Source organism: Poecilia latipinna, unplaced genomic scaffold (assembly GCF_001443285.1).
Source record: "Poecilia latipinna isolate Pla-1442-1.1 unplaced genomic scaffold, P_latipinna-1.0 Scaffold89, whole genome shotgun sequence".
Taxonomy (NCBI): domain Eukaryota; kingdom Metazoa; phylum Chordata; class Actinopteri; order Cyprinodontiformes; family Poeciliidae; genus Poecilia; species Poecilia latipinna.
Genome location: NW_015112705.1, coordinates 91,724 through 105,229, shown reverse-complemented (window position 1 = coordinate 105,229; position 13,506 = coordinate 91,724). Strand labels below are relative to the sequence as shown.

Genomic DNA, 13,506 nt, shown 5'->3' with positions numbered 1-13,506 from the left:
GGGTTCGATCGAACCCAGGTTAAGAACCACTGCTCTAGATGGATGGTCACCCATAGCAACAGTGATAAAGTTTGTAGCTTGAATTTACATTCAAATGTTGGTGTCCAAAACTTTAAGCCACGTGAACCAAAGCTGCTCAGATTAAAACAGTTGAAGGCCACAAAAAACAGATTTATGCGTTTGTTTTCCCACCATGATTCGTCTGAATAGCGCTTCTTCTCCTTCTCCGTCTGCTGCCTTCACACTGCGATGTGCTCAGTATGAATCTGTGTTTCACAGCGTGACAAATGGATGTGCAGTTCAGGAACATATGAATAGTGTCAGCTACTGAGTCTGGTTGACTCTCCTTAAAGTCACATTACGCCCACAAGAGTGAAAAGCCTAATTCTGTCCGACACCGAGCGAACAATTCATGTTCTGAAAAAAAAAAAAAAAAATTCTAAATAAATCGCAGGTCCTTTGTGACAGAAATGCTGTTGGTTCATTTTTAGGTTCATCCCGTAGCATCAAGCAGCACCGTGGTGAGCAGATGTTAATCAGGACGTAGAAACTGAGCAGTGGAGAAGTCAAGAGCTCATCTGATCAGGTGAAGCACATGGAGGTGATGAGGCAGCGCAGGTGAAGATTGCTGGTCTAAAGAAGCTAAAATGAAAGAAGAGAACAAACCCTTGAGCCGCAGGCAGGCAACGCAGATTCCTCTTTCTGGTTAAATATTAGAGCCTGTTCGTAAACTGGATTACTGAAACTTGTATCATCTGACATCCAAGTCCATATCTTTAGCCCTCCATAGACAGCTACAAAATAAAAATCCAAACAAGATGAAAAGGAGTTAGATTTCTATGTGATCCCACATCAATAACTACAAAATGGTTCATTCACCATACGTTTGACTGCCTGGTTAAATATTTAGAGTGTCACCTTTTAAAAAAATATACTAAGCTTCTGCATCTGGTCCACATGGGTTGAAGAAATGCATTTAAAGGGGCAGCATTATGTATTTTCCCAGACACTTAGAACGCTTTCATAGCACAATCAAGTATCTGTTTTATCTTCAGGTGTTATAAAAATATATGTGTGCATCAAGTATGACTTGAAAGAAATTGTTCTTTGTAATTTAACGCCTTGAAAGATGGCCTCTGTCTCTTTAAGAAACTCCTCTTTCTGCAGGCTCCTCTATTAACCCTTTAACATTTTTACCAGTTTTACACTAAGAAGTAGCTCCGAAAATTAGCTCAGAAGACGCACAGTTTGCTAATTGCTGCTGGCTAGTCTGGAGGAACTGAGTCGGGGTGTTTGCTCTTTGAGGCGGAAGCTTGAAAACTCAGAGGGGGAGCTTCGTCCTCGAAGGCGGAGCTAGGTCCACGGGAGATTAAAGGATTTCTCAAACATGTGTGAAAGAATCAAGGCAACACTCGAGGTTTGTTTTCGATGAGGGAATGACATTTTAACATGATGTAAAGCTGAAAAAAGTCAATTTTACATGACACTTCCTCTGAACCAGAAACTCTTGGTGTCCTTCCACCACAGCTCCATTAAATCCTGACAAACTGTTTCTGTGTGCAGTTCTCCAGAGGATCATCTCTGCGACCCAGAACAGTTCTGGCCTCCCTCTTCTGAGCAGCCATTGCAGTTCCTTCTGTTTGGGGGAGAAAAAAAAAACCTAAAACTTTCTACGAGATTCATCTGACGCTGAACTTTCTGTGTTTGAACGGTTTCCCTGGAGCAGACGGTTCAGAGCCATTAAAGCCAGAACAAACAGACTCAAGAAGCAGCTTTTATCCCAGCGCCAGCGCTGATAGGGGAAGAAACAATGAACACACACAATTTCTGAGAAAGTAAGTAACACAAATTTGGGATTATGTTGATCTGATCGGAGTGACTGTTGTTTTGAGGGAATTTATTTTTGTCCTTTTTAACGAATTCATGCTGCTGCCTTTTTTCAAAAAAACATCTTTTTTGCTCCAAACAATTTAAATATTGCATGATTTTATTTTGGTGGTAACGCAGTAGAAAAGTGTACATTAACAAAGACAATTATTTGCAAAAAATACACAAGTACTCACGAAAAACATATTTTTAACTGACCTTATGTTTAAAACTACCAAAACTAAAGGACTATATGAGGTCGAGCCAAAATGCCGAAGTCAAGTTCAAGAGGACAGGATGGAAAGTTTTGAGGACCAATTTCCCAAGGCCCTAAGGAAGTATTTACTGTTGGACCAACATGACAAAACAACAAAAACTCAATTAGTACGGAAAGGAGCGAGTACTTTTACACAGTGCGCTAATTAGTTATACCAAAATCAAGTAGTTCTTACCTTCACTTGTTATATAAAAGCTGGATATATCAAATACGACTTAAAAGAAACTGACTGTGATTATGTACATGGAAATTGGGCCTCTGTCTCTTTAAGAAATTGTTTCTCTTTCTGAAACTCTGCCTTCAGGAAGCCATCACAATCAGATTGCTCCCAGCTAGTCTGAAGGAGTTCAGTGAGGTGGAAGCTCTGAATTTTGGAAACTGTGGCTCAGAGGAGGAGCTTCATCCTCGAAGGCGGAGCTAGGTCCACCCCGGTGTTTTGACCTGCTGAATGGTTGCCATGGGAGATTAAAGGATTTCTAAAACATGACTAAAGAATCAAAGCAACACTCCAGGTTTGTTTTTTCAGGGAATAACATTATAACATGATATAACACTCAAAAAAGTCAATTTTACATGTTACTGCCCCTTTAAGTAAACCAGAACTGGCAAATTGTTTGATAATAGAAACAATACCAGAGGTTTTTCTCTCTGGAAATGAGCTTTTGCAATTTTTGCACTCTTTATCGCTTGTCTTTTTTTCTAAAGTAGTCGAGTTTCAAATGAACAATTACAGAAAATAAGATACTGTGAGATTGTGACTCTTTTCTTGAGTAAATATCTCACTTTCTAGCTCCAAATGAACTAATTTTGACGTTCCAGTGAACACACATAAAGAAAAAAGTACACATTCAATCCTTTTATATATAAAAACAAAAACATCGTTAATGCAAAGATGTCACCGCATCTTTCCACACAGCTGTGCAAAACCTACGTCTGAATTCATAGCTCAGGACAGAGCAGGAGAGCTTCCATCAAAATCAAATCTCCTTTAAGTTCTATCCATCTCTTTTTTTTTCCTTCTTCTTCCCCCCTCTCCCCCCCCGGTTTCTCATTCTGTCAGAGGTGGTATTGAAGGAGCCAGATAATGGATTCTGCGGCAGCTTACTGTGATAAAGAGGAAACACAGCTGAGTCATGTGCTCTTATCAGCCACGTTCGACGTTCAGAGCAGATCGTCTCGCCGCAACAAGAGAAAGCCCCCATTGTCTCTTTCTCCCCCGTCTGAAAGCAAATTCTGATCTCGAAGGTCCAGAATGGGTTAACTGGGACAATCTCGAAACAATATTCCCCTTTTTTCTCAACAAATGAGAATCAGAACGAAGTTTTAGTAGCTCTCCTCCGCCGGCCTTTCATCCAGACGTTATGGAAGAGTCGAGTTTTTCTGAATGCCTTTAAAAAAAGAAGAAGAAAGAAACGGGGGGAAAACGTGACCGGGTCTCGCTAGGGCAGGCCGAAATTATAGCAAATCGTTCGTAAAATTAAAACTGTGACAATGCGGCAAACACAATTTAATTCTGTGTCAGGGCCATTAAACTGTGTCTCTCCGCTGAAAGAGCCGGGTTTGTTTTTAATCGATCATTGCAGGTGCAAAAAAAAACAATAAAACAAAAAGAAAACAAAGAGAGGCAGCGATGCTTAGGAAGACAAAAGCAAAAACACACAAATTGAGTTTTCTGTTTGCTTCTGCAATTAAACATTTGGGCTTCTGATTAACACTTTTCAATTTGCTCCGACTGCAGCTGCTCGTGTGTCCGTCACAACGTCGGGTTTGTAATCCATAATTATTGAGTCAAAAAAAAAAAAAAACAGGGGGTATATTACAGCGTGAAGTGAGACTCTGTCTGCAAACCATAAATCTCTACGGCGGCTCACAGCCTGATTTAAATGTCACATGTCTCGATAGTTACGGATCTGTGGCCATCACACCCCACAGCGGCTAAATTCCTGGAAAAGCTGCTCATCAAAACCACGTTAAAGCCGGGGATACTTTGGTTCTCACAGATTATCAAAAAACAGGCCGGCTGCATCAAGTGCCTCGAAATGTGATGTCGGATGCAAAAAGGAAATTATCCCTCGAGTCAGTTTTCATTTATTTATTTAACCTTTATTTGCATCCACAGTTTGTAGCTTTTATTTTGGAAAGAAAAGTTTTTTACATAATAGTTAAGACAGAAAATCTGTGAAAAGATCAATCTCCTCTAAGTCCTCCCTGAGCTTCTGTTGCCGTCTGAAGAATCTGGTCAGAAACAGGCAATCAGAGCCAGGAGGCGGGTCTTAACGCTGTCAATCAACCCCATGTACTCGCTGACAAATGTGCGAATGGCGGAGAAACAACTTAGTTACAGAAAGACCATTTACGTGACTAGCATGAGCATTCGCAACAGGCTATGCTAGCTGCAGCGTAGGACAGGGTGTGAGCAGCACCAAATGGAGGTTGATTAACAACACAAAGACCCTGCTCCTGGCTGTGATTGGTTGTTTGTAGTCAACACTCGAGAAGTTCGAGGAGCTTGATTTTTTCTTTCACAGATTATCTGTCTCATACTGCACTGTCACATGTTGACAGCTTCAGCACATATTTAAAAAACATATTCTTTGTAAACGTTACATACTGCAGCTTTAACCAGGTGAATTATTAAGAAAAAAATCTGATTTACAATAACGACCTAGCAGTACATTTTCAGACAGCATCTTCTTAAGAATATCTTTCTAAGTTCCTATTAAAATCCAGCCTGTCTCTTTAAGAAGCTCCTGCTCCACCTTCAGGAAGTCATCACAACATGGCTCCTCTTTTAACCCTTTAACGTTTTTTATTTTATTTTTTTTACCAGCGTTCTAGGGCCACACGTATTTTCTGCTGCTATTTTGTGTTTGGCAGCTGCAGAGTTACCACAGATCTAATACTCGCTTACTTACAGAACAAGGAACATGGAGGATTTGTGGTGAACCCTTAAATATTTAATAAATTCCCAAAGCTGACCCAGCTTTCTGTACTGATTAGAGCCATCATGCTGAGTATAGAGGGCACTTAATACCGTTTGAGCTGTACAGCTCGCTATGTTCAGCATATTCCTTACGCACACACACACACACACACACACACATTCATACATTCTCTTGACAGCCGTCCTTACAATCTCCAGAGGTTGTACACACACATACACACACACACTTAGATTCAGCAGTTCAATAAAGGATTTTTTTTTTTGTCCAACTATGATAAGAATCTGGTGAAGGTCGTGAGAGGGATCTCATTCCTAGCAGAGATGAGCCTGCAGATAGCGTCAGCCCTGTGGGCAGATTAGTCCAGTCTGATTCCAGTGCCGCTTCAGTTGGCCCAGTGGTGTCATAGCCACAGTACCGATGCTATCGCGCCCAGCCTGCCAGTGATGACCCTCCAAGTCCATTAAAGATTCCATTTAAGTCAGCGCATGTACGGGAAGAGGGCAGGCACCCCGTTGTGTGTGTGTGTGTGTATATGTCGGTAGGCTTCTGATTTTATCTGTGCTGGAGATCACAAGACTTTTTAAAACTCAACTAAAAGTTGTCAAAGTGCCCTGAATTGTTCTGACGCAGAGGAGGAATAACAAAAATAGTCATCTTTTTTTTATTATTATTATCTTTACATCATGTTATGAAGCTAGTCCTTAATCAAAACCATACCTGGAGTGTTGCTGTGATTATTTCATCCGTGTTTGAGAAATTTTTTAATCACAACCATTCAGCTGTACAAAACGCCTGGGTGGACATAGCTCCGCCTCCGAGAAGGAAGCTCCTCCTCAGACCTACAGTTTCCAAGCTGTCAAGGCTGACTCCCCCACTCAGCTCCTTCCGACTAGCCAGCCGCAATTAGCAAACACCTGGTGGAACCGAGCATTTGCTGAGCTCATTATAGGAGCTGCTTCTCAGTGAAACACTGGTATAAACGTTGTTAAAGGGTTAATAGAAAAGCCATGTTGTGCCGGCTTCCTGAAGGCGGAGTTTCAGAAAGAGTAGGAGTTCCTTAAAGAGACAGAGGTCCAATTTCAAGGCGTTAAATCAGGAACTACATTTTTTTTAAATCATATTTGTTATACATATTTTATATAGAACTTATTTTTATAACAACTGAAGGTAACATGGTTACTTCACTTTGCTATAAATTGACACAACAGGCCTGGAAAATACATCATATACCGCCCCTTTAAGGTCAGAATTATTAAAATGGTGGAAACATTCTAGTGCCAGCAGTCACTGCATCCATTACTGTAGACTTTCCTGATTAAAATTGCATTCCTTTTTTATTTACTTTGACATAAAGCCTGAAAAAGTCGTGCTTGAGAACATGACTTATTTCATTCAGACAAACGTGACAAAAAGCCAAGGCAATAAATGAAATGGTGGCTAGACGTTGTTCATTAGAAATGTTGCAACAGAAAAAGATCGGTTTCAACAAAAAAACTCAGCTCTCTCTCTCTCTCTCTCTCTCTCTCATGCCTCGTCAGTAATCAGACCGCATTCATCAGCCCAGTGGGCATTGATGTTCAGAATGGGTGGAAAAAAATGCTTCAATTAAAAACAAGTGTTATGAAAAGACGTATGTAATATATAGGGTATATATTTTGATCCTTTAGACAACCTTGGAAAAAGTATTACAGGTGTTTGTGGAACATACCGCTTGGATGGGTTTTCTGGTTTTAATAAGTTTATACTTTTATTCAGAGGAGTCCTTTAGTTCTGGCTGGTTTATGCTTTTCTCTTTTCATCTCTATGTAAGCATGTTAGCAGTTAGGCTAAGCATTGACTGCCAATCAGAGCACAAAATGAAAAAAAGACATCAGAAGAGCAACAATCGCAACATTTTTTGCAACAGTGTTTGCGTCTGACAAAATGAATCGATACAAGTACGTTGCGGTTGCTCAAGGTCACTGCAGCAGCTTGGCTTAGCAACCATTCACAAAAGACATATAATTCATAAATTACTTAAAATACCCAGTAGAAGGAAACGGTTCCAATAATGATAATTTACAGAAAATGGCATAATGGGCATAGCTAGGAATGTTCCCACGCCAGTTGTACCTTTTTTTTTCTCTTTCTTTGAGAACCTTTCCTCTCAGACATTAAACTTTTGAGTCAAGGCCACCTTTCCCTATCCTTAAGATGGCTGAAAGCCGCTTTGATCTTTCCACCTCTTTAATTACCATTAGCTTAAATCTAAAGGAGGAACTGCATAGCGTTTATCCAACATGAGGCTGATCTGCTGCAGCAATGTTATTAGCTCCTCTCAACCTCTTAATTAAAAAAAAAAAAAAACAGTATCCCTTAAAGAAATAGAACTATGTCTTACTAGGGTGATAATAAGGAATTACGTTTTTGTGTTGAATAGTAATAATTAGGAAAAACATGGCGTTATCTCTGAAGTTTTAATTAATATTACTGAGATTTTTTTCTCTCAGTGATGTAATAATGAAAGGGGAAAAAACTTCATTTGATTAAATCGGAAAACCCTTAGAATTTCAAAAGCAGCTGATAAATCAGTGTGCCTCTTTCGTAGTTATTCATTTTTATATGCCCAGTTTTTCCTTTCAAGCTGTGAATAACTAAAGAAACATGTAAACATGTGACAGTCTGACGTAATTAGCTGCTAAAGAAAAGCGTGTGCTCGTAGTTACAGACTTCTGAAACAGGAAAGTGACCCTGAAAGCAACTTTAATTAGGCTTTTGAATCTTGGTGCATTTGTGTTTACAGCAGCTGAGAACAATTATACAATCTGTTGTTAATGCCGTATTTACTCAATGTCAGAGAGCCATTATTTTTGCTGTCCTCAGAGAACCAGGTCACTTTTATTTCTTTAGAACAAGGAAAGTTAATTTTCTTCAGACAACATGGAATCTTAAAGAAATACGGCGCGATGTCTCAAAAAAATGTCTGTGGTGCAAAAACGTTCCATGACGTTACACCATTCAATACGGTTCAATTCAGCGATGAAAGTTGTTTGACAACAAAAGCTGTAACTGGTGGCATAAATGTTAAAGTATTGTAGATTTTCTCTAATTCACAGTGTTTAAATAGTAGCCATAGGAACCTACTCATTTAATAAATAATTCTCTTACAATCTGTAGGATAAAAAAAATGGTTTTACAAACCATTCATAAACTTCAGAATGGACAAGGAAACGGTGGGGTTCATTAAAATGTGGCACAGACACATTTTGGTCCATAATTCTTCAACAAGTCTAAGACTCCAGAAACAAAACGTTAGCTTTTTTTTTTTTATCAACTCCAAAACCAGTTTTAATGTCTTTAGGATCGTCGTCCACCGTTATGATGTTCAGCCATTGTTTACATGTGGATTTACCGCGTCTCACTTCTGCTGGTTCAGAATTATGATGCACGTCTCGCGTCAGCAACTTAAAATGAGACATGACCGCTCTGACTGCAAACGTTTAGCAAACAATCAGATACGTATCCGATTTAGTCCCACATTTGGAAGTGACGCAAATTATTATTTTTGGTGGTGAAAAAAATCTAAATTTGTCCATTCAGACTGCTGTGAAAAGATCAGATATAGGTTGCTTATGGGTCGCGTTCACCTGCATTGTGAACGTAACCTCGGTTGCCGTCCCAACGATCTTGTTTTCATCTTTGCTTGTGATTTAAGTGGCCTTTATTCAGTTATCACACAGTAAACCTCGCCGTACTGGAGTAACAGCAGTCGCATAAGGAGCGTCTACTCCACCACTATGTCACTTCAAAACCTAAACTAACTTCACCGTGTACATTAACACTGGTGTTAAAGCATGTCCAGTTTATGATAGCCTTGGAGGTTTCTGGGTTGTTCCTAAGAATCTGAGCGCATTTCTTTCCATCTCACAGGGACAAGTTAGGCCAGATAATTGAAACATGATGAACAGTGATCCCTAACAGATGTCAAAACTGGTTTGCTATGGATAAATCAAGCTAACATTAAGCAAAGCTACATATCGTCACCTTCCTAAAATAATGGCCTAAGTCGTTTTTTGGCAAACGTGGTTACCCAAAAAACGACTTAGGCCATTATTTTAGGAAGGTGATGATATGTTGCATTAGTATCACAACCTGAAACAGAAATTGAAATAAAGAACTCAAATAGATCATTAAAAGCTACAAATGAATGTGTCTATCAAGCCGATGACGAGTGGATGTAAAATCCTAGATTTACATTTCAAAGTAAAACTTAATCTGTATAAATCTTGTTTACAATCTGCATCATAATGAAAAAGGCATTTTTATGTATATCAACAAATAAATTGTAGAATTAAAACCATTTTTCCTGTCAGACATACAGGTTTCAGCAAGCACAGCTTTTCCTCGCTCCTGTATGAGACGTAACCTTCACAAGCAAAGCTGCTTTCAAAGGTCATTTTGTTGAAAACGTGATACTTTCTTAATTCTTTATTTCTGTGGGTTTTTCCTCTTTCGGTGAAACTTTTCCATTTCGAATAAAAAAGGAGTCTTATATGTTTCTCCCTGAAGGGCGTACGACCTCTGAACGCATCTCACACCAACCGGAGTTGGTGGCGAAAACAAACCTCTCACAAAGCGCTTCGTTATGAAAACCATCGTGCTTTATGAACACGTGCATCAACAGCGAGCAAGACTCTAGTGCAGTTTCATTTCTGAAGACTGAAAAAAAAATAAATAAATAAGCAAATGCAGAACGCAATTATCCGTTGTCCAACTGCGCCTGGTGAACGCCACTCCCAGACGTCTCTCTCATAACACGCATGCTCCGATTTATCTATCAAACGGAACCCGCGTGTATTCCGCTAATTCGCACGTAATTGGGCTTAAGCAGCGTAAGCCCCACAGTCTAACAATGCCCACTGAGCATTATTAACGAGATCTCACCTAATGTGCCAACATCTTCAGTAATGTCAACCTTGCAAATGACAGACAGGGTAAAAGTTTCCCCTGCTGTTTTACTGTGGTAATGTTCTCAGATGAGCAGAACTGCCTGTTCAGCTTTAAATAGTCTCCTTTTTTTTCTTTCTCTCTCTCTCTTTCTGCCTCTCTCTGTTCTGCGGTGGTGATGCAAACCATACCAGTGAGCAACTTGTGAGATTCAAAACATTGTGTCTGTGATGTGTGCTCCAATGTTTTCACTTATTAGACACCGTTTCCAGGGTAACGTAAGCCGAGGAGCTGAATTATTGACTTTTGCGTGAGAACACCGTGCGGATCTGCAAAACACAAACGCAAACACACAAAAGACAACATTTACTTTGATTGTTGTTGGTTGTTTTTTTTTTTTTCTTCACTTCAAATAATTTTCAGGTATGTAAGAGTTGAAACTCGGTGCAGAGTGTGCTTGTACAACATTTTCCCTCTGAGGCGACGGAATGATTTGGAAAAGTAACTTCACACCTTGAACTTTTCACACGTTTTGTCACGTCGCAGACACAAACTTTCAGCTTTATGTGACAGACGAACACAAAGCGGTGTGTAATTGTGAAGTTCAAACAGATTCCACTTACCCTTCGATGAGTGCAAAGAAGAAAACCATCAGAAGTTTCTCTATTTCCAGTGTTCATCTAGTCTGTTGGGGCGCACAGCAAACACAACCAAAAACCTGTTGGCCGACACACAAAAGGCAACAAGAATTAGAAAACTAACACTGCGTATCAACCCAAAAGAACATCATCATGCTGTGGTGAGTCTTTCCTCCAATGGGGAAATGAAGGAGTTGATAGGAAGATCTCTTGGTGAAGAGAACCAGTCAAAGTTTGAGAATTGTGAAAAACGATTGACTGCTGCCTCAGTTATGGTCCATGACTGATACGATTAAAAAGAATCACATTTTAACATCATGCATTAGCACAAATATTGTAAATGACCTGGGGCTGGGAATCGAACCAGGGACCACTGTGTTACGGACTTTAGCTGACTTGTGGCGACCCAAAGCAAACGTTGCTCTCTACTGTAAAGTCATTAACTCATTCCTGTGTAAAGCAACCTTTAGTATTTCCTGTTTCTTCCTATAGGCTAGTTCAAAGTGGCAATCTGTGAAGAATCTTAAACCCAACAAACTGGAACAAAATGTCTGACTCCATGTATGGCTTAAACTGCTCAATATCTTTCCAGTTAGCAGAAGTTCAACACTTGGTCTTAGGAAAGCTGCTTTGAACGTGCAGCAGCTGCAACAGCAACCAAAGCTGAATGAAAGCGACACCTTGCTGAAGAGTTTCAGTCTCGAAGGCGTTCACTGACTCTACAGATGTTCCCAAAAGCCAGGTGTCAATTTTGGGGTCCTTTAATTCCCTTGGGTCAGTCAACTTCTGGATGCCGTACAGCAGAACTGCTAAAGTTTCTGGACATGGATGAATCGATTGGTCTGGAGCTTGATTTAGCTCTGAAGGAGGAAAGCTTAATGTAAATAATCCACTGATCTATTTAATTGGATTCTGAGTCAGCAAGCGGGTTCAGCTGGACTCTAATCAGAAAAGCACAGAGCATCCCGGTCCTTTGTTAGACTCACAGTGAAGCCCATGTATTGCCCCATATGGTATACGGAACGACAAAATAAGAAGCACATGCTCTTTGTTGACAAGAATTAATGATGTTCTTTCATTTTTTCTTTCTTTTTTTTTTTGTCCGTCCCCTTAAAATACTGTGGAGTCCTGACAAGGCAACATCTTGTGCACTAAACTGTGAACTGAGCTACACAGTTGCAGCTGACGTTGCACATTAGGAGAGAAGGAGAGAATGAACCTGGACTGTGGCTTCTAATAAAGGGGACAAAAAAAAAAACATTACGAAATGCAAGGACGAACAACGTATGGCTCCCAGCCGGGCAAACTGCACGTCCGACTCCGACTGCGTTCTTCAGACGGGAAGGTAGGGAACGGGTCAGAGCAAGTGTTGATCAGCAGAATTCGAATGTAAGCTAGCGGAGGTAAACTACTGTGTTTGCAGATGCACGCTGGATCTGTCATTTAGTTACATTGACAGAAAAGAAAACAACATCCACCGAAGTCCCTCACGCGTGACGCATACTCACACTTTCCCTCGCATTCATCATCCTGTCAGCGTTCAAATCCAGTACATTTATCATTAATAAATTAGCTCGCGATGGTGATGAGTAGACGGGCTGAGGGCCACGCGCCCATCCATGTGTGGTCTATGGATTTTTTTTTTACTTTTATTTTTTTATTAATTATTTACTGGAGAATGGAAAAAGACAGGAGGACGGATTGGAACGAGTGTGTTTTTCTGATTTTGTGTTTTGTTCAATCAACAGGAGCCGCGTTCTCTGAGGGACACGGCTGACATTTTGAGAACAGCTGGCGGGACTCATTTCGTCTTGCGGTGCAGACGCGTTTATCCTGGAGGTTGTTGGCGCCATGGCGGCCATCTGAGGAGGTGAGACCAATGAAGGGCCTGATCAAAATTGTGTATCAGGCCCTTCATTGGTCTCATATTATATCACAATTTAAATCGGGATATGAGAAGAACATTGACTGTGATGAATTTTCTTCATGAATCACCGTGGTTGTTATTATGTGACATTAACGAGGATGTTTAGACTCTTGGTTTATAAAAGACCAATGTCAAGTGAAGTTTGAACATTATTTTCACCAAGGGGTTGTTGGGGCATCCTTTATTTGTCTGTATTTTCCATTCCAGGACCCAAACCTTTGCTTTTTAAATCTCATCACAGTATTGAGTATCTCTGGTAAGGCTTTTTCTATTTGTGGGAATTTCTACCTACTCTTACAGAATACCGCTGCATTTACTTGTCCTTATGTGGAATATTTATAGAACAGGTCTTTAGTGTATAAAGTAAGGCTAGGACTTTTAAAATTATAACACAATTTCCTCACTTTTTTTTCTGACTGGAACCTTTATATTTGTATGTTTCAGGTATTTCCCTTAAATCTGACGCACAAGGGAAATCCGCGAACAGCGATGGACGACAAAGCCACTTCTCTCAGCCCGCTGGAGGTAAACTTTTGCTTCAAAAACAATCTGGAGATACGCTAACAAGACTATTGTATTCAAGTTGTGCTAAAAGGAGTTAGCCTATCAGCGAAGCTAATCAAGTATAAAATAGCATCTCAATGCAAAAAATGTAGTGTTGGGGAAGAGACGTCCCTAATGTTAGCATCTAGAGTCAACATTTCTAAATAAGTTCCACGAATGATGAGTTCTTGTAAAACAATCTGATGGTTAAATAACCTGAATAACATTAGAAACAACAACTTTCTTTATTACTGAGCTCATATGTCGGTTTATTCTATCATTTATGGTGTTTGAATTGAAAATGTTGCTTATTTTGTGGATATATAGCTTTGTTATTTAATCGGATCCCATCACTAACAGACAGTGAAATCTGCTTCTTGACAA

At 39.9% G+C, this 13,506-nt stretch overlaps 1 long non-coding RNA gene across 1 annotated transcript; it reads right to left on the bottom strand.

Moving 5' to 3' along the window:
- Positions 1–1,418: 1,418 nt before the first annotated feature.
- On the bottom strand, positions 1,419–10,726 carry LOC106940726 (uncharacterized). Its single transcript, XR_001423183.1, has 2 exons — positions 10,638–10,726; positions 1,419–1,636 (listed from the first exon to the last, which is right to left on the bottom strand). It is a non-coding gene; the product is annotated as an uncharacterized LOC106940726 (long non-coding RNA).
- Positions 10,727–13,506: the final 2,780 nt, after the last annotated feature.